The sequence below is a fragment of the Lampris incognitus genome, chromosome 9 (genome assembly GCF_029633865.1).
Source record: "Lampris incognitus isolate fLamInc1 chromosome 9, fLamInc1.hap2, whole genome shotgun sequence".
Taxonomy (NCBI): Eukaryota; Metazoa; Chordata; class Actinopteri; order Lampriformes; family Lampridae; genus Lampris; species Lampris incognitus.
Window position 1 is genome coordinate 51120392 of NC_079219.1, and position 22460 is coordinate 51142851.

Consider the following 22460-nt stretch of genomic DNA (forward strand, 5'->3'; position numbering starts at 1 on the left):
AAAAAAAAGAAGGGTGAGGCAGAGAGAGAGAGAGAGAGAGAGAGAGAGAGAGAGAGAGAGAGAGAGAGAGAGAGAGAGAGAGAGAGAGAGAGAGAGAGAGAGAGAGAGAGAGAGAGAGACAGACAGACAGACAGACAGAGACAGAGAGAGACAGCGATTTGCCAGGTTTTTGATCACCTGCCCGGAGCCTTTGGGGTCGGCTGCTTTGTTTGCCCTGCTGAAATGCAGCATCTGTGATGCAGCACTGCTGCTGATGCTGTGCTGATGATGGAAAGGCTAAAACAGAGTGACATACACTGGGCACAAACATGCCACCTTCCCTTTTAATGGCAAAATCTCCCTAATCCTCCTCTCCAAAATGGTGGAGAAAGAAAACAGCCAAGAGGTGAGCTGCGGCTGCTTAACCCCGAGCTTTAATTATTGAAAAATGGCTGAAATTAGCAACAAGCACAGTACTCATCATGAAGAAGCTTGTTGGAGGATAATGAAGAGGTTGAGGACAAGAGGGGATCATTTTAAAGAGGTGCCGACCTAGCGGACGCTGGCTCAGAAAGCTGTGCTTGGCTGCCTTTTGCCACAAATAGATAATGGCTTTTTGTATTTTGGGGGGGGGGAAAGACCTCCATTAAAAAGACAGAGCAGTGCGGAAAGCTGATGTGCCGTCTCTGATCACATTGTTAGTCACCAATTTAAGAGCAAGGATTATCCCTTCCTACACCTCCATACACTCACTCTCACACACACGACACCATTCAATTAGCCCACGAACAGCAGGAATCAGAAGTGTGCCATGTTAAAAGCATTACCGTATTCCCTGGACTATAAGTCACACTGGAGTATAAATCCCACTCAGCATAAAACAAGTTGCACACAAGTTGCATCGGCGTATAAGTCGCATTTATATAGTGGTACAGTATAGAGCCCTGTCTGCGGCTGTTTTCATAATCTCACTCCCGCCGAATATCCGCAATGGGTGTGCAACACTCCCGCCCGCAACATCCGGACCATTCACGCCTGCACAACAGTGTTCCATTGATTTTGTGTCTTCTCCCATCCCGCAGGGAAAACAGATTTTACTATGTAGTATTAATAAAGAGATCAATCAATCAATCAATCAATCAATCAAGTTGCATTTTATATAGCGCTTTTCTAGCTGCAACAGCCACTCAAAGCGCTTCACATTTCTGGTCAAGTCTGAATTTCAGACACCTGTTATAACAGAACACAAGCAGGTTTCTGTACAATCGCTACCTATTTCCTATGCGTAAGGCCACCGAAATGTGATTTGCAACTATTAACTTATTCACACGTGTATTACAAACAGACTTGACGTGGGCCATTTTAGACTACTCACATTAAGCAGACCAGTGACAGACCTTAGTCGGTATGCAGATAATGGATTGTCGACAGCAGTGGAATGGTCACCAGAAACTACAAAGTTCTTCCCTGCACCTAACATTACCATTTCCATTATTACCTCATGGGAATGAATCAGAGCCTCTGAACAGCACACAGAGATGCATACTTGTCAGTCATAAAGTGGTGCTCTAGTGCAGGATTACATTCATACTAGTGCAATAATTACCGTTATTCTAGTGCAGTAAGTACACATAGTCTTGGGCAAAATATTCTCATACTCTCAGTCAACATCATCCTATCAACTTCAGCAGAAAGTCACATGTCAAAGTTAAGCCTTCAAATATGCGACTGTATTGTGTGACTATGATTATTTGTGAGACTAATGTATTTGAAAGACTATTGTATTGATGTGATTTGTGATTATTTGTGAGATTATTGTGATTTTAATAATTATACTGTGTTTCTTTTTTGTATGGTTGTTTGTTTTAATTTGCCGAGTCTGGTGTAGAGGATTTGTATCCTGTGCCAGAAATGTTTTCATTAAATTTCATTAAATGCCCTGACATAACAAGCTAATAATAGAGGTAGCTAACTCGCTAGTAGTAGCAAGTTAGTTGCATAAATGGTCATGAAAAGATGTGTTTGTCGTACTTTTGACAGGATTTGGTCAAAGTTTAAGCGCTACGTCACACATTTTGTTGCTCTGATTGGTTGTAGGCCGATCCAATTGCGTCCAGAAGTATTTTGGTCTGCACCATCTGATAAGGCCCCTTGGAAATCAAAAATGAATTGAGAGGAGCCAGAGTAATTAGCATTTATGAATTTGTCTGGTTTCCAGGCTATGTCTGGGCAGCAAAATGGCAAAGTCCTTTCCTAACGTATGGATCAATTAAGCATAACTTAACTTTACAGCATCATTCCAATGAAGTGTTCCAATGAAGCCTGCCCTAAAACCAGATGATTTTCTGGAAGGGTCTTGGAAACAACTTTGAACTGTCAAAGTAGTCCTTCAGCAAGTCCCAGAATCCACACCTACCAGCTCACAGGTCTACAATTTTGGCATTTTGAACTTTCTTTTTCAACATAAACCTTCACTCATCCGTTCATACTTCTTCAGCCGCTTTTCCGGGGTCGGGTCGTGGTGGCAGCAAGCTAAGTATTAAGTAGGGCACTCCAGACTGTCCCTCTCTCCAGCAATACCCTCCAGGGGGATCCCAAGGCGTTCCAGGCCAGATTGGATATGTAGTCCCTCCAGCAAGTTCTAGGTCTACCCCGGGGTCTCCTCCCAGTTGGCCATGTCTGGTAAACCTCCAAAGGAAGGCACCCAGGAGGCATCCTAATCAGATGCCCGAACCACCTCAACTGGCTCGGAGTAGAGCAGCGGCTGTACTCCGAGCTCCCTCCGGATGTCCGAGCTCCTCACCCTATCTCTAAGGCTGAGCCCAGACACCCTATGGAGAAAACTCATTTCAGCCGCTTGTATCCGCAATCTCACCCTTTCGGTCACTACCCAAAGCTCATGACCATAGGTGGGGGTTGGAACGAAGACTGACTGGTAAATTGAGAGCTTTGCCTTCCGGCTCAGCTCCCTCTTCACCACAACGGTCCAGTACAACGTCTGCATTACTGCTGATGCTACACCAATCCACCTGTCAATCTCCCGCTCCACCCTACCCTCACTCGTGAACAAGACCCCGAGATACTTGAACTCCTTCACTTGAGGCGACAACTCAAGTGAACATAAACTTTCTCAGTTTAATTAATGTTACTGTCTACAATGGATGTGTGGGTATTGTCATTGCAACATGTTATTTATTTTATGATTGAAGTCCCTGTATGTTTTCTGCATACATGCATGAACACCGCACTTAGTCCAAATACATAGGCTTGCAAACCATTAAAATATAAATATTTTATATTTTCATTCATTGTAATAGCAAACATATAGGAATACATAAAAGAAAAAAGGCGAGTACTTTCCTGTTTGCTACCATCACCGCCTTGACATCAACAACAAAGAACAGCTGGGTTGAACAAAATATTCATTCTACAGAACCTGGGAATGTATATTTCAAAAAAGATACGCTGCATTTTGTAGGCCGCTTAACAAGTGGATCTGCAGCTGCCAATAAATACCTTTTCTTATCACTGGAGTCAAATATGAATTCCCTTGGCTTATTCCAGTAGTGTGGTGAGTGAGTTAGGCCTGGGTAAGAATAGAGTGATGAAAATGGTTGGCTCTTCCCACGTGTAGGTTCACTCAACCCACCAAGACTAGACTTGCTGGTGCTGAACTGATGACGTCTATATATTTTTTGCCAGTCAGGTTTTTTGGCTGTGGGTGAGCGGGAGGTGAGTTGCTTATGTTGCTCAACTGAGAAATGTATCTGCACAATTGTCCCAGTTTGGCAGAAGCTGGGCAGGCATTGCCACATCTCATGTGAGGTTTTGTTGGAGCTTAGATGGCAGGAATAACCATGCCAAATACACTGTAAAGGCCCGTCGTTTCATTGTGCATTGATAACAGCAGTCATATGCACTCTGCTTATTGCATAGGAGTGGAAGGGAACTGCAGCCAGAGTGATTAGGGTCGCGGGAATGGATTGGCAGAGCACAGCGAGCAAAACCTTAGAAAACTGCGTGACCATCCATAAACTCTCTCTCGCCTCTCAGCAGGAGAGTTCACTCCCAGCTGAAGTGGTGGAGCATGCGTCAATGCCATTACCATTTGAAAAGGGGGGGATAGGAGGGCAGCGGTGGTGGGAAGGAGGGCTAGATGAGATAGACAGTTGCAGAGAGAAAGGCTGTATGGGAAAAGGAGGGTGAGGGAGGAGGACTTGTTGAAATTGGCACGTGCATAAGCCTCAGTGTCAACATAGTGCATTCCCTCTTGTTCACAGCTCACCCCCAAGACAACACTGGCCTGATCTGACTTGGTATTACAGCCGTTGAGGAAGCACATTCTAGCCTCACAACACAGGGGAAATAATTCACCAGCTGAGCTGAAGACATTAAACAAAAACCTAAAAATATAACAGCTCATGTTGTATTTCATTTACTTCCACCCAAAAGTACATGAAAGGGAAGGAACACATCATCAAAAGTGAAAGCATTTTTAAATCAGTTCTTTACTTCAAATGTGTGCATTTACTGAATTATGCATCGGAAACCTTAATGCATCTGAAGAGTAAAGCGGTGGCTAATTTATGAGGTTTTGGGGCAGAGGCTTAGCCAGGAATGGTGTATATCCATGCAAAGTAAGTATGTGTTTGTTGGTGGTTGTTCACAGCAATGTTTCCTGTTTGGCAGCTGAGTATGCTTGAGCTCTTGACACTTCAACGTGTATTAATTATAATTCTAAGGTACAACTTAACATCATGATAATCGACATGGGTAAGCAGTCAAGAGTGGCGGATGGTTTTTACCTACAGTGGTATTTGGTGGATTCCTGCTACCTCGGCCAAATCCATCTGCTGCGTTTGAGACAGCCCCAAGCAAGTGAGGAGAACACGCTTGGACTTGGGATTGACAAAACGAGATCTTGTATATTCTGGAGTAATTCCTGCCCATACAGTACATTCTGGTAAGACCTCAAGCTATCTGGAGTAATTGCAGCTGCGGACTGAAAATACTGTCAGATCTGAAGACGTCCACCTGCAAGAACACCAACAACACAAACAAGACTCAAGGTGAGGAGCCTGTTTATATGGACATGCTCAAGGACATGTTGGAACAACAGAATAACTTCTCTGAAGAATTACTAAAAAGACAATAAAGCCTCTTTTAGTACTTTTACTCAACTGATCCTGGATTCAATAAATAAGACAGCCGACTCTCTGCTAACTGAGATTAAAGAGCTAAAGATCAGTCTGCAACACGCCCAAAAAGATAGTGATGAAATAAAAGACGATCAGACCGACTATTCTCCTGAAGAGAAGGATCTTGTAAATTAGGTCCTAGAAAGCAAAGCCGGTGGATTCAAATGGTAATTCTGAGGGGTTGGATTATCTGGAGGGCCAAACCCGGGGGAACAATATAGTTACTGAAGGCATCAAGCCTGACACGGCCGATGAGACCTGGGCTGAGACTGGGACCAAGGTCCAAGAGCTCTTCACCACAAAGCTCAAACTGGAGGCAGGCACTCTAGAGCCAGAGCGTGCACATAGGAATGGAAAATTTAGGGGTGACGCTGGGAACCCAAGGCTTGTTGTGGTTAAGCTTTTACACTTAAAAGACACACAACTTATTGTGGCTGAGTCAAGGGCTAACCTCAAGAACACTTCGGTGAATAAAAATGAAGACTTCCGATACACTGCACAAGAAGCACGCTGAACTGCTGCCGGCGAGGAAGGAGGCAAGAGCTTGGGGGGACTATGCAGTTATTAGTTATGATCGCCTAATTATAAAGCCAGGTAGGGATGGGGAGAGGATCGAGGCCTAGTAATCTGTACAAGGGGTTTAATGTTATTAGATGAATGATCCACCATGTCTCTTAGTTTACCAAAGAAGTGTTTAAAATTGCACATATGCAGTCATAAATATAAAGTTCATGACATGACCTGCTTAAAAATGAGAATTTACACATACTTGCCATTTCAGAAACTCACTTAGATCCATCAGTAGATGCAAATGAAGTTGCTGTGTCAGGATAAAGTCAAGTCAAGTCAAGTCAAGTCAATTTTATCTGTACAGCCCAATATCATAAATTGCAAATTTGCCTCAGGGTGCTTTACAGCAACACAACATCCTAAGGAACAACTCCCTAAAAAAAAAAACAACAACCCTTTAATGGGGGAAAAAAATAGGACAAAATCTCAGGGAGAGCAACAGAGGAGAGGAGGGATCTCTCTCCCATGACGGACAATGTGCAATGGTTTTTGTGTGTACACAGTTTACACAATACAACATTGAAAGAGGATAACAGAATTATAATGAAATCATGAAGACTATGATGAGCAGGATGCCAAGCAGTGTATATATATATGTGTGTGTGTGTGTGTGTGTGTGTGTGTGTGTGTGTGTGTGTGTGTTGTATACAGATAGAGTGAGATGTAGGAAGTTTGTCTGACAGGGAATTTAAAACAGTATATGTGTATTATCCACCTGAAACCATCTATACAAAGCCAAACCCCGGTTCTGTAACAAAACGAGCCGTCTGCAACGTTGTGTCAGTGTGTGAATATCAGGATATATATATATATATATATATATATATATATATATATATATATATATATATATATATATATACACACACACACACACACATATATATATATGCCAACATCTGGAGCTTTGAAAATCTCTGCCAGTGTGAGCATGTCACACAGATTAAAAAGAAAAAGTTGAGCCGTATGAGAGGTTCACACTACTTGCCGTCCAGGAGGCATTTAAAAAGTTCACGCCCAAGAGTCGGCATGTCAGTATTCAGCTTTGCTGTTCCAAGCCAGAACCAGTTTGTCCTCCTCAGGGGCAGGCAGGCAGGTATAGCAGCACCTGTTTCCACCTGCTGTGCTGAACGTGTTCCCTGCCAGCAGTTCCTCCCTCAGCCCGTTTTAGCAGCGTCCCACGCCTGTTTAGCGCCGGATAGAGCCACACGCATATGCCATCACCCACCCACGGGGCAGGCAAATCTAGCCAAGCGATTTCATGGTACGCCGAAGCACAAACACCGGGTGTAAAAAGGTGTATATGCTGCGCAATAGCTCGTGCCAAGGGCTTTAGGTGGTCTGTGTTAAACGAACACGTCTAGAGCGCCTGGGCTCCGGTATGCTGCAGCAGAGTTGCAACGGGAATAAGAGTCTGCCAGGTCTTGGAGGTTGCAGTGTTTTGGAAGAGTGACTTTTCGGGCAGAAAAAAAAAAATCAAAGAAGTGAACCGCGAAAAGAAAAAGTTCTAAGATTGAAAGTTCACTAAGAAATGCAAAGAATCCTGGAGGAAGTTGAAGTTACCCCCGCTGGCGCTGCCCTGCGGGCTCCAGTGGCGGCTCGCTGACGACTTGATTCTGGGGATAAACAACCCCGTGTTGTTTAAGCCGCTACATGCTGACGGGAGGCTGAGGAGTGCAGTACCGGACACGGTGTCTGCAGAGCGTGTTTGATGGAGGGCAATGTGAGCGTAATGGAGCTGGAGTTCTCCTCTCGGAGCCGCAGAGCGAGGCGGGTCGCCATGGAAACCTAGATGGCGGCTTGTCAAGCTGGAGCGGTTTTCGAATTGAACGAATTGAAACACTCTCACATGCTTCTCTCCTTCCTCTGATCCTTCCTTTGTCCCACCCCCCGCCCCCCACACCCACACCCGAACCCAGTAAGGCAATCATCTTAGCCCCACGGTGTGAGTGTGTGAGCGGTGGCAGATAAAGGCTGGGAGATAGTCGGTAATGAAGGGTCCACCAGCGGTGAAAACTTCCCCTGAGCTGCTTGTTTCAGCAGCAATTACGTAGTGGGGATGGTGCACCGTGACCGGCGGTAAAATGCTTACCGAGCTTTCCGCTTGGGGATGCCATGTCAACTCTTTTATGGCTAGGCAACCAAGTTGGTAAATAGAGTGAGGGACTTTAAAGACCAAAAAAAAAAAAATGGGCGAAACTAAAAGGAGGTGAAAAGCAGAGGTGGACAGGCTAGCTGCAGAGAGAGAGAGAGAGAATGAGAGAGAGAGAGCGTGAGAGAGACACTCACTTGGGAGTCTATGAATAGGGATGAGATTGGCTCTCGGATGCTGTGTGTTCTCCAATCAGGGGCATATTGAAAGAGGTGGGGGGTGCGGTGATAAGACAGGAGGGTCGGGATGTGGGAAGATGATGGAATAGAATATGGAGAGGGGTGAGGGAGACTGAGGGAGCCAGGGGAGCAAGTGATTGAAAATAACCGCAAACAAGATAAACAGGGAGACGGGGGTGCACAGCCACGTGCACAAGCCCTTCGAACGCCTATATATGTGTGTGTTGGGGGGGGGGGGGGCGGGGGTCGCTCAGCACTGCTGGGGCAGAGAAAAGAAAAGAGAAATCTATAAACTGGCTCCTCACTGTCAGTATCCACTCTGAAGCCGGTGATGGCCTCCATCCCTCCCTCCCTCCACCTTTACTCACTCTACCAACCCTCGCCCCCCCCCCATCCTCCTCTCATCTACACACTCTCGGAGACACACAAGGTGCTTGTGAGGAGGCTGCCCCCCACCCCCCCACCACAGAATATGTGTGTTGGTGAGCAGAGAAATTGAGAGAGGACCCGAGCACACCGCCACAAGGATGGCTCCGTTTCACAACTGGACCAGAATTGGATATTTGGGGGGGGGGTGAAATAATTCTACCCGCCCTCACATGTGTAGAGGTACGAGCTGGTCGATAGCACCGAAAATGGGGGAAGAAAAGGAGTCTGGAGACACGGGGAGATTTAGTGCACGTGTCCACCTGTGTCTACCTTCATAGAGAAGTCATCTATCATGGGTCTCTCACACACACACACACACACACACGGTGCAGAGTGAAGAGTTGTATAGGACTGGTGAATACAAGTTAGATTGCTCTGAAAAAAAAAACTTTAAGATAATAGCATTCATTGCAAGTGCCCAAAAAAAATTTTAGGGAAATGATTACTTGGCTATCTATGTACAAGCGTGGGAAAAAGTAATTAGTCATCGAAATTAAAAAAAGAAAAAAAAAGAAAAGCTATTTCCACGTTCTAGAAGCTCAGAACTAGGCTTGAGCGATTGGACAAATATATCGGCAATCAGTGATTGGCTGAGTACACCCAGAGATTGGGGGTTTTTTTGTGTGGTTTTTTTGTGTGATTTCTTGCTAATCTAATGGTCTGCCTCTTTGAGAACTCAACCCTGTAAATGGTGAGACTGTGAAGTGCAATTCCGAGCGTATGTGACCAGGGAGTGGCAACGGGAGTTGGGCCACATGCACGATCTGAACAAGTGGTCTTCAGGGGTCTGGTCATAAATCATATTGTACAACTAGACCTCAGACGGTCTGTGCAGTTGTGCACCCGGATCATTCAACAGCATAGTTATGTTTTCCCCACCTGGTTGTTCATTTGGAGGCTGCGGGCGGAGGCGTCCTCCATCTGACGCCATCGGACTTTCAAATCATCTGACATGTGTTCAGCCTGTCTTTACGGCTTATCGCTGAGCAAAGACCTCAAGGTGATGTATTTTGTTCAGCTGAAGAGTAGCCCATAGACTGTAATGTTTCAGTAAAACCACACCTTCACATTAATGCTCGCCCACACGGGCAGTGTGACACTGTTTTGCCGGGACTACTCGCTTGCAAAGACAGCAAATTACTTCATTTGGGTCCTTCGCCTTGCTGGATTAAAACCATAATAATCCCAAATAGGGGATTTTGTATTCTTTTTTTGCAACGAGCTGTTCTATGATTGCATTCACTTAAAATGGCCGACACGTGGGGGAGGGGGGGTGCGTATATCGGCAATCACTGATGTTGGGCTAACGGTGGCCGATGGGAAAATCTTGTACATATTGCCCAACCCTACTCAGAACTTATTCAATGCATTTCTTACTTGCTAATTTTACCTACATCATTGTATATACACACGTGTATATATATATATATATATATATATATACACACACACACACATACACGTATATATATATATATATATATATATATATATATATATATATATATAGCGTTTCTTTTCTGGAAACCGTCAATGGTGTTGATAGAAGTGCTCAACTAATGAGGAGCGGAATATCCTGATATAAATAAAATGTAGAGTGGAAGCCTATATCTACTACACCACCTTCTTTATCATTGGTTCTCAACTTGGGGGTCAGGAAACCCAAGGGAGTAGTGTAATAATTACCGGGGGTCCCCATCCCTGGTAATTATTACGCACAAAAACAAACATCCAAAAACAGACATCTAAAACAATGTCCACTTTGCATTAAAAATTAAAATTAATCAAATGACACTTAATAACAACAGTCATAAATATTCAGAGACTCCATGTTTATTACAGTGTCATGTCATGGTTATGACCAGTGTCATGTCATGTTTATGGCAGTGTCATGTCATGGTTATGAGCAGTGTCATGTCATGGTTATGAGCAGTGTCATGTCATGTTTATGAGCAGTGTCATGTCATGGTTATGACAGTGTCGTGACATGTTTATGACCAGTGTCATGTCATGTTTATGACCAGTGTCATGTCATGTTTATGACCCATGTCATGTCATGGTTAACAGTATCATGTCATGTTTATGACCAGTGTCATGTCATGGTTATGACCAGTGTCATGTCATGGTTATGACAGTATCATGTCAGTCTTACGCATGCTCCTTCAAATAAAGTGGTACAAAGAGGCGAGTAGGACGAGAGTTGAAGCAACTTAAGGACAGCGAGGACAACAGCAGGTGCAGTCCAGGATAACTATGTTAATTAGCATAGTTAATATGTCACAGACTACCGTTGAGCAGGACACGCTCACATGTGAGGGATCACAACTTGCATCCATGAGTGAGTGACCACGATTTCAGGTGTATAGCCCACGGCGGTAGTTCCGCGACGGTGCGAGGAAAAATAAAACAACATTTTGGACTGGGGAATGGTTTTTACATCACATCGCCTGTACCAGTGATGTAATTTGCCTTAGAATAGATTCTATTGAGTGTGTTTGTGAAAGTCAAAGTGTGTGTGTGTGTGTGCGCGTGCACATGAGGTGCCATTATTTCAATAAATCTAAAAACAGCAAAATCGAGCTCTGTCCGCGGGCAAAGCCGTGGTCTCCCTGCGTGAGTCTGGTAGCTTTCATGTGTTACATCACAGTAATCCCTGGACGGTCTCGGCCAGACCGTTTATGAGCGATCAACGTGTTCGCATCGGGGTGTTGCGAGTTAAATAACATCCCAGTGCTACTGGGGGGAGGGTGCGAACACCAACCTGATCATTCAGTCCTGTTGCACTGGAAATCCGGCACCGTCCTCCCCGTCCACAGCCTGTGTGAATGCACCGCTGGCTGCCACCGCATCTCGGACAGTCTGCACCAGTGTCTGAAGACAAATTCCTGCATCTTTGCCGTACTTGGCAAACGAAGTGGTTCCGACTCTGATAAAGGGGGAGGGCCTCCAATTTACTGTCTTAATTTCCCAGCAAAGGCCTCTCCATAAACAAACTCCATTAAAAGCTGAGCACATTTACATTCCGGCAAACAGCTCGCAATTACCCATTTAGGAGGCATACATTGGCAATTAATACTGCAATCTCCCCCGATGCCCCACCTGGGGAATTTGTAACGCTCAATTATATGAAATGGGAGAGCCTCAAGATTAAAAACGTGCCCACGCTTTGCTGCAGTCACAGCAGGAGAGCCACAGTAAAAAAAAAAAACACTCCATCCATTACGCTCCCAATAGACCTCCTTCCTCCGTATCAGTTCTCAAAGCAAGAGAAAGTCTGCTGATGGCTGTAAAATAACAAAGACTTGGCCCTCTTGGACAGACAGATGAGGAGGGGGAAAAGACCTCCGTTCAGGTTAGAAATCAACCGGCTCTACTCTACTGTCATGTGAGACAACCAGAGACCAGTGTGTCCCCATTACACCAAAGGCCAAAGCTTCACAACCACTGACATCATCATCAGTGTCATCAACCCGGTCGGTAGACCGAGGGCTTTGTGGTCCGATCAATATTTCAACCTCCTCAACCTCAGCACCCGGCTGACTGGACGACAGACAGAACAACCCTGATGGTCTGCTGCAGTACTCACGTGTACTGGTGCCACGATGAAGAACGCTGGATGTGTAAATGTAGAGATGGCACTGACATCTGAGGTGTGAACTGGTGCAGTGGCATCTACCACCTGTAGGGCCCACCAGCATTGCTGAAGTGCCTTTGAGCAAAGGCAGTCAAGTCCAAAAACTGCCCCAGGGGTGCCACACTGGACTCTTAAGCATTCTTGAGGGGTAAATGGCCTTTTGTGTGTTTGATTGCTCATGAGCGCTCTCTCTCGTTCTCTCTCTCTCTCTCTCTCGTTCTCTCTCTCTCTCTCTCGTTCTCTCTCTCTCTCTCTCTCTCTCTCTCTCTCTCTCGTTCTCTCTCTCTCTCACTCTGGTTTTTGCTGCAGAGCTTGGATAAAAGGGGTCCTACCTGTTCTTTTTTTATGTTTTGAGTTGTTGTTGAATGGTTATTATTGGGATTGTTAAAAGATGCATGTCGAGTGTTTGTAATTTCACAAACATTGTTGATATTGTTAAAAAGATTTCAAATCTGTTTTTTGATCATTTTTTTTGTTAAATAAAGACTTGTTTTAAAAAATTCTCTCGCTCTCTCTCTCTCTATATACACACACACACACACACACGCGTTTTTTCCCGAAACCATAACTGGTGTTGTTATAATAAGTGCTCAACTAACAAGGAGCAGAATATCAATACAGATGTAAGGAAAAAAAAGTTTTAATACATAGCAGAACAAGTTTGTTTCGTGCGTCACGCACTCATCAGCTGCTAATGGGTGCATGACACACGAAACAGGCCTGTACTGCCATGTATTAAAACGTTTTTCCCCTGCATCTGTATATATATATATACACACACACACACACACACACACACACACACACATTTTATAACTACACTGGGAGCTGATGAGTGCGTGACGCACAAAACAAACTTGTACTGTTATGTATTAAAGTTTTTTCCCCCTACATCTATCTTAATATATATATATATATATATATATATATATATATATATATGTATAAAATTGGTGTCGTGACTCGTCGTCAGGATCAGCAATCAGCCGGTCCCCGGGGCCGTAACAACATCACCACTGAAGAACGCAAGTGCACAATGTGGTACCTTCATGTCTATTAGTGCTCGGGTTTTTTTCTTTGTTTGAACATATTAAGAGTATTTTTTGTTGTGGAAGTATAGTTTTCCGAGTCACGGCAGTAACTTCTGGTGATAAATCTTTACGCCGAGAGCCAAGTTTCCCAAATCACGTAGCCCTGGGAGTAGTTAATTTTTATTTTTCCTCATTGGCCATGCTAGGGATATTCCACCCTTTTCAACATTTGTGAATTCAAGAGACTGGTGTGGCTTCTACAACGTATAGCCAGAACAAGGGGGTCACAACTGGATAAATAAATATCCATCCATTATCCAAGCCGCTTATCCTGCTCTCAGGGTCATGGGGATGCTGGAGCCTATCCCAGCAGTCACTGGGCGGCAGGCGGGGAGACATGCTGGACAGGCCGCCAGACCATCACATATCACATAGGGCTGACAGACACACACACACACACACACACACACACACACACACACACACACACACACACACACACACACACACACACCCTACATTATTGTGGAATTGTTTTGAGTCATCGAGAAGTGCATCAAATCCCAGAATCCTCCCTGTCCTGATTCTTCAGAGGACATCTACATGAGTAGCGCAGCTCCTTTAAAGAGCAGGGCGGTGCGTAGTGTGTGTGCTTAAGCGAGTGCGAGAGCAAGCAGCAGAACAGTGACGGTGAATGCGAGCGGAGCAGAGGGAAAGGTTGGAAGTAAGTTGTCAGTCTTGCAGTAAATGTACAGTATAGGCTACAGTGTGCCGGTTAATAAATGCTGTAGCTTCAAGACCAAGAAAAGTCTTGTCTGTTGTTTCCCCAGTGGCTGGAAAGGTGAAGGGGGTTAGCCCTAGCAAACATCTCCTCCATGCTTCTGCAGGATTTTCCCTTCCATTGTAAGGCTTAGGAGCAGCACCCGAGCTGTTTTGGGCACCGCCTAAGCTGAATGAATGTAAAATAAATGTGGAGAGCGTCAACACCAACTGAATGACCTTCCCCAGAGCTAATGGTTGTAGCTGGTCCCCACTGGACGTCTCTAGCAAGTTCTGTCTATCTGCTGTAGCTTTTCCAACATTCTGTATACAGATATGGTAATGACAATGGTCCAAAAGGATGTGAAATTACTTTCTTTCTTTTTTTTTTTTATTGAAAAACGTACAATTTTCTTGGGGGAGGGCCCCCAAACCCCCCACCAAATACAAAAACACTGAAATTTTAAGCTATTCTGACGTGCATGAATACAGGCTTGCGTCGCATGCTCACGGACATGCAGTGCAGCAACAGCACTGCTGCGGAAAGAAACTCTAGGGGAAACACTTGGTTTTATCTCAATTTTCAGCAACCAGCACAAAAAGGATAAACTAATTGGGACAAGATAAACTCAATTACATCTGCTTCTAAGGTAGCATTAGTTAATGGGATAATCCTCCTTGTTGGGCTTAACCTAATCTTTACAGAGGGCTGGGCCCATGCAGAATCTTCAAATGGCTTAAATGACATCTCGGTTCTGATCAGACAGCAGGAGATGAGCGTATTAGGGCCCAGCTGAGTGGCCGCACATCAAATACCACTTTCCAGGTAGTAGGGGTGGGGTGGGGGTCAATGTATGATCCCATTCCCCCCCAAGAGACCACTTAAGCTAATTGCTAGCTTGTGTGCACACACGCTGTGTTAAACAAGGGAGACGGCAGGTTCCCGGCCAGACTCGGGCTGTCCTTCATCGCGGTGGTGCTTTCATTGGACTTGAGGGTTTAAATGAGTGTGCCCTTTCAAGTGCTGAAGCAACAAACAGCACTAGACTAGCTTTATTGAAACTGGGCCACGGATAACAAGTGAGGAAGAAACAAACTGGGTACACGTACTAGACTGCCCCTTAAATTCAGCTAAAGGAACATAGGGACACAACCATCTGATTTGGAAAATAAATGACTTTATTTAAAGTCTACTAATTGAACGATGCCAATTTATCAGCGGGGCATGGTCCGGACGCGTCGCGTTTGAGAGGAAAAGGCGTTTTGATGAGCCAAATGTACTGTTAAAACTAGTAAGTGACAACACAGGATGTTTTAGCTGTAAAACTTTTTTTTTTTAAAAATCCTACGGAGCTACAATAAACTCTCAGATCTAAATTTGTGTCTCTATCTCATTCGCCAGTAACAGAGAGGTGTCCTCTGTGCGGCTGAACCGACACCCAGCAACATGCCAACATGGCCCGCGTTGACGAAATCCATCAACATTCAACAGTCTGACAATATTCTTTTCAGCTGCCAGCATTTCTTCCTGCTGTAATCCAGCAAATCGCTATGTGAGCGTCACAAAGTGAGCGAACATCCCAACACATTTTAGAAGAAGTAATTGGAAAGAAGATTCCAGGCAAATAAAGAAAAAGCAGCTTAAGCTTTCACATTCTCCCCACGCTGGGTGAATACGTTTTAGTGGTGTGGGTCCTGGGGACCGAACTGTAAAATAATGGAGTGAGGAAAAAAGCAAAACTACTAGAAATGTCCAGGGCATCTCCCCGCCTGCTGCCCAATGACTGCTGGAATAGGCTCCAGCATCCCTGCGACCCTGAGAGCAGGATAAGTGGTTAGGATAATGGATGGATGGAACTACTAGAAATGTCCCTTTAAAACTGTTTGAACTGTTGAATAGAGGCCTTAGTCAAACTAAGATCGGGCATTTCTCCTAAAATTGGACTGGCCAACTTGACAGTGGCTCATTAAAAACAGCCCAAAAAGAGCCCTAACTTGGCTGCCATCTTACCAGGATTGACAACAGAGGATTTTCGGAGTGACACGACAGGAAAACTAATGCTCGAGTACAGAGAGATGCTTTAACACACATCTTAATCAACCAAGCTACAGCATTCTTTTTTTTCTGCACCCCCCCCCCTTTTTCTCCCCAATTGTACTTGGCCAATTACCCCACTCTTCCGAGCCGTCCCGGTCGCTGCTCCACCCCCACTGCCAATATGGAAAGGGCTGCAGAGACCGGGAAGGCTCCACATGTCTCCTCCGATATATGTGGAGTCACCAGCCGCTTCTTTTCACCTGACAGTGAGGAGTTTCGCCAGGGAGACGTAGCGCGTGGGAGGATCCTGCTAGTCCCCCCTCCCCCCCAAACAGGCGCGCCGACTGATCAAAGGAGGCGCTAATGCAGCAACCAGGACACATACCCACATCTGGCTTCCCACCCGCAGACACGGCTAATTGTGTCTGTAGGGACGCCCGATGAAGCCGCAGGTAACACGGGGATTCGAACCGCCGATCCCTGTGTTTGTAGGCAACGGAATAGACCACTACGCTACCTGGACGCCAAGCTACAGCATTCTATGACCTCCAAACTCTCTGCCATCAAAACCATGACCCTCTCAGTGTCACCTTGGAAGGGTCACCGAGAAGGAAGAGGTGAAACATTAGGACTATGCTTTTTTGCATTGGTTTTTTTTTTTTTTTTGCTTGCGGTGGACCAGTTTTCTCCCACCTCCTCAAACCCCAGGTATCCCCGTGACTTTGAAGTCCAGCCAGCCAAGGGCTTTGAAAAGCCTGCAACCTCTCACCATATCCAGGAGCAGGATTAGCCAACCCCTGCAGGATTGAGAGGAAGAGGGACTGGGGGGGGGAGTGCAGTTCGTTTCTTTGGGGGTATACGCAGGCAGTTCTGACTCCGACCAGAGCTGGAGAAGGGGAGGGGGAGATTGACCAGCTACCGGGGATGCAGGGAGCATACAGAGGCCTTCAGCCGGATTCTCGAGTTCTTCAGAGACCAAATTGAAACACAGAATAGAGAATTGAGGGAGTCTGCCAATTTTACTCACAACCGCCTACTAGTTCGACTCGGTGTCTTTGTTGTGCCGTTCACAGGATCTGCTTTCACGGAGTGACAGATGTATTCAGGATATCCAAACCGGTTGACAGCCAGCTGCGGAAACAAGCTTCTATAGATGCTTATAGGAACATTATTGACTCGACATTAAAATTTCAATGTTTACCAAGTAGGGAGAATAATCATAAAGCTATCAAACCTGATATTATCCGCAACTAGCAAGTCATCCTGGGAAGTTTTTTTTCCCCCCAATGGGCAAAAAACAAAAAACAAAAAAAAACAGTCATTCATCTTCCTTCCTTTCTCCGTTCCAAAAATTTGCCAAGATTTTGGGTTGTAAATATTTCATGTGCCCAACACTAAGAGCCTTTTTTTCTGGCACACATTTACTGGTTCACAAACAAAACTAAACGAGGAGGACAAAATATTCTTGTCAGGTATATACCATGAAAATTTCATACCCATGAACAGCACTGGAAGGATTAAAGACTCGGTACAAAAACCGGCTGTGGCGTTTGCGAACTTCACTGACTGAACTTGACTTTGTGAAGTTGCCAGGTAGTAATCATATGTAATATAATAGTCTGCTGATCAAACTTCTTGCAGGTCTCACTGAGGCGCAGTTGTGTCAAAAAACAAAACGCAAATCTCAGAAACCACCTACAGCATAAAAACCACAAAGATTTTGCGGCTGGAACAATAATCGTTGATTTAGAGTGAGACCAAGTCAGAGATTGTTGCTTCCCCATCACTGCTTTTCAAATAATGGGGGCTTTTCTGTTTCATCTCTAACTGAGAGGATCTGGAGAGGACTGTGCCCTCCATCTCTTTGTTGTTGCTGAATCTCTTGCAGAATGGAGGGTAGGCTAGGAAGCTTTAATGTGTGTGTATGGAGGTGGGGTGAGGTGTGGTAGGGGGGCATCAGGCTGCAGTGGTCTTAATAAAGCTTTCCGCCATCCACCCCGGAGATCTCCTCACCTCAATTATGCACCTGACACCTTCCCTCCTCTTCGCCCACCCGCCACCTGGCTCCCAGCTGTGATCAGAATCTGCCTGTGCTGAGCGTCAGGCTGCTGGTGGCGTTTCTCTGCCTGGGCTCCACTCAGACACGCTGCCGTCTGCAGCATCAGGCACTGAACGCCTCAAAAGAAGAGATGCAAGATCACTGCCGGGGCTGCGACTAAAGAAACTGCAGTCCAACTTAAAAACCGCAAATTGGTTTTCCGATCAGAAGTTAATTAGCAGCCGTATTAAGTTTGGGCATACAACCAATTTGTTTTAGTGAGACGTTCAATAAGAAAATGACATGAATGAAACATTAATTCTTTTTGAAAGGAACATCTAGTATCACTAAAAAATGTTGTGTAACCTTGTTTGGCAAACTGGGAATGCAACAACATCTTCCAACCAAGTACTAACCATACATACATACATACATACATACACACTGATCAGCCAAAACATTAAAACCACCTGCCTAATACTGTGTAGGTCCCCCTCGTGCTGCCATAACAGCTCTGACCCGTCAAGGCATGGACTCCACAAGCCCTCTGAAGGTGTCCTGTGGTATCTGACACCAAAACATGAGCAGCAGATCCTTTAAGTCCTGTAAGTTACGAGCTGGGGCTTCCATGGATCGGACTTGGTTTTCCAGCACATCCCACAGATGCTCGATAGGATTGAGATCTGGAGAATTTGGAGACAACACCTTGAATTTTGTCATGTTCCTCAAACTATTTAACAATATTTGCAGCGTGGCAGGGTGCTTTATCCTGCTGAAAGAGGCCACCGCCATCAGGGAATACTGTTGCCATGAAGGGTGTAGCTGGTCTGTAATGATGTTTAGGTAGGTGGTACGTGTCAAAGGAACATCCACATGCAAGCAAGGACCCAAGGTTTCCCAGCAGAACATTGCCCTCAGCATCACACTGCCTCCACCAGCTTGCCTTCTTCCCATAGTGCATCCTGGTGCCATCTCTTCCCCAGGTAAAAGACACATACACACACACCAGACCGTCCACATGAGGTAAAATAAAATATGATTCATCAGACCAGGCCACATTCTTCCATTGCTCCATCATCCAGTTCTGATGCTCATTGTAGGGGCTTCCGGTGGTGGACAGGTGTCAGCATTGGCACTCTGACCGGTCTGTGGCTACGCAGTCCCATACGCACCTGTCCATCATAGCCAGCATAAACTTTTTCAGCAATCTGAGCTACACTGTCTCTTCTATGGGATCAGACCAGGAGCAGGAAATTGGCAAATTCCGACAGTGTGTTTTGCAATTCTGGTTCGTCACTTAAACCTGCAATCTTCTGGCAATAAGAGAGTCTATCTAATTGAAAGGCTACTGTGCAGTGAAACCACGATAGCAAACGGCAAACTGCTTAAAAAAAATGACAAAGAATAATACTGATATGAATTAATTAAATGATAATTACATTACAGTGGAACCACTTTGTGAGACTAGTCTCATCCCAGTGCATCTGTAGCTGTGCCAAAAAAAAAAGAGCCTCACAGAAGCAGATAGCACACAATACATCCTCTCCCCTTACATAATAACAGGAATTCTTTTTGAGACATTTTTCAAGTTTCATTCGGTTACACATCAAGGTCACAGTTGGCCCGCATCTGGCCAGCAATCTGTTTCCAAATGTCCCATGAGGCGGCCTGTCATAGGAGGACCGTGGCCCCGTCCTCTACTGTCCAGACCAGACGCAACGGGTCTTCACTGAGACTGCTGGTGTCTGAGCTGATTCCTGTCCTGTTACCAGCTTGACAGATGAGTGGTTACTGAGTCAACCACCAGCACCGTAAGCAATGCATTACCCCTGACACACAAAGACCTCGAGACTTGCAATTCTGGCGATTTTCACATTGTTGGTGGGGCTGTTTGTGTAGCAAACAAGTTTCACAACCCACAAGGACAATGAAATTGATCCAAACCCTGTCCCATGACCCAAAAGGGGCACAGGAGTCAAAGTGCTTATTAATTAGACTCCTGTATTTTTTTCGTCTTCTCGAGAAACAAGATTTCATCCAGTGTCAAAGAGATAAGAAATTATTTTTGAGCCAAAAAAAAAACAAAAACAAAAAACTCCACCAGTCAATACTATTCCTTTTACAAACTAATACAATATGACTCTCTTGAACTTGCTCCTTTACTGAAGGCTTCGTTTCAACTTTATCTCAGATATTGTGGTGGACAACTCCATATCATACGTTACATAACCCCTTATAATACCCATAAAGCAGTGCCTTAACTCATATTTAAACAGACTTCAAGCTAATAGGGTCTATGTACAAATGAGCTCAAGGGTACATTCTTTACAAGATGTTGCTGAGAGTAGTTGGTAATATTTGATTGAGGATTACATTTACATGAATAAATGATATTTAAAAGCTGCCTAAGCAACCATATTTTCTCATAGTCCATTAATTAGTCTGTCTACTCCTAAAAGCAGGCCATGCTCAGTTATATTACTATGTGTGTCTGACATTCTTGTGTAAGAAGTCGGGTTGTTGGGAAGCGTCTAGTGTGTTGGTGTAGTGTTCTGTATCTGTCACGTCTTCACTCTCAACCTTCACCGCTGGCTAGCAGAAATGCGAACAGGCGAGCTGAACACGTAAGTCTCTCCCTGCCAGTACATAGCCTCTCCAACAGCAAGCCCTATGTAGTGCCTCTTAATGGCGACACATGGTAACTGGGTACACCATGGACCCCGGTTGAACTACAAAGGACTCAGAGGAGGTCTGGCCCCTAGACATGCGGTACGCAGGCCCACCGGTGTGTGGATATTCCCTGATGCCCACGAACCAGCCCCCAGCTATAGGTTAAATAGTGCCAAGTCAGGTCAACCTTTGCTGCTACCATTATGACAATAGATGGTACTATCTGCATCTGTTTCTACTGCCCTGTAGATTTGCCTCTTTAGGGAAAGGCTAGGGGAAGGTAACTCCGAATTCAAATCCAAGAAGGCGCTGGCAGCAGGGCACTCGATGGCGTTTGCGGCAGCAGAGCCCAATAGGATCATGAGCCCTATCAGACCAACAGCACAAACATCAGATGGCATGCAGAGGAACCACTCTGTTGGTCAATGGATGGCATCACTTGACAAGTAAGCCGTCACTGTGGGGCAAACTCTTTATCTACTGAGCCTGTTGCACTAGGTGCACCGCTTAGGAATAGGTTCTAAGGTCCAGAGAGACTGTTCGGCGGGGGCACAACACCGACAGTCTTAACTACTGTGCAAGGCGTGATGTGAGGAGATCTCAATGGGAAAAGCACTTGCGAGTAGAGCTAGTAACAGACCGACTCAAACAACATTCGTCTGTGACAAATGTGGACGATATTGTCACTCTAATGCGGGCCTGATGGCCCACAGGCGTGCTAGCCGAGCTTAAACTACATCACAATCATCATCGTTTTCAACGGACTGCCGAAGTATCTATGAACAAGGCATTTGATGGAACGCTGAAAAGTGCATCTGTGGCTATCAGAAACAGGTGATCATAACCATTAGTTACAGCGACATCTTAAATATGTTGCATCTGTTATAGAATAAATCACATTCTTACCTTAGCATTTAAAAAACACCCACTGGAGTGATGCATCAAGAGGTAAGGAAAGCAGACTGACACAAGCAGGTAAAGGCCACTGCTAGGAGTGAAGAAATCCAAGAGTCGTTCTGTGGGGGAAACAGAAATAAATATATCATGTCTGCGGAGGGAAAGAGGAAGAATAAAGAGCAGCCGAGAGTCAGCATTCAGCATAATGCCTTTTTCCCTATGCACAATAATACCATCCAAGTTTTAAACTGTAGTTTAAGGTTTTAAGAGAGGTGTGTCAATCAAATCCCTCGGCCAACATCAGGTATACATTTCTAAATTTCGATCTTTTTCTTGTTATACATTTATGTTAGGAGCATGGGTGCCTGGTTATGTTTTAAAATGGGGGAGCAAACTAGGAAAGATACATAATTGGTGGGGGGGTCCTGGAGAAAATTTTTGAAATTTAACAAATTTCCTGCATTTCTACACAACCTGGCCTCTTGGATTAAGCCAAGAAACAGCCACCTGTACTAGTCTAGACTAGTTAGATTGAGGATGCAATGAAAACCAAGCCTGCATCAGGGTTTCCCCTAGAATTTATTTTACAGTGGTGCGGTTGTGTATCTCCAGTAGCACATGATGCCGGCCTGCATTCACGCGTGTCAGAATAGCTCAAAATTCCACCATTTCCCCAAGGTTTGTGAAAGATTTAGGTGCACATATATAATGGGGAGTTTTGGGGGGGGGATCATCCAGCAAGAACATTTTATGTTTTTCAAAAAAATATACAATTTCACATCATTTTGAACCATTATTATTACCATATCTGTGTACAAAAAGTTGGAAAAGCTAAAGCAGATAATAAATAAACAACACCCAAAAATCTTAAAGACAAAACTCATTG

At 44.9% G+C, this 22460-nt stretch overlaps 1 protein-coding gene across 2 annotated transcripts in view; it reads right to left on the reverse strand.

Moving 5' to 3' along the window:
* Positions 1 to 22460, reverse strand: part of sema6e (sema domain, transmembrane domain (TM), and cytoplasmic domain, (semaphorin) 6E) — a 224375-nt gene that overhangs the window by 172065 nt on the left and 29850 nt on the right. For both annotated transcript variants that reach the window (XM_056285729.1, XM_056285728.1), the window contains exon 2: positions 21584 to 21693. The gene's annotated coding sequence lies outside the window, so the exon portion shown is untranslated. The remainder of the gene's footprint in view (positions 1 to 21583; positions 21694 to 22460) is intronic.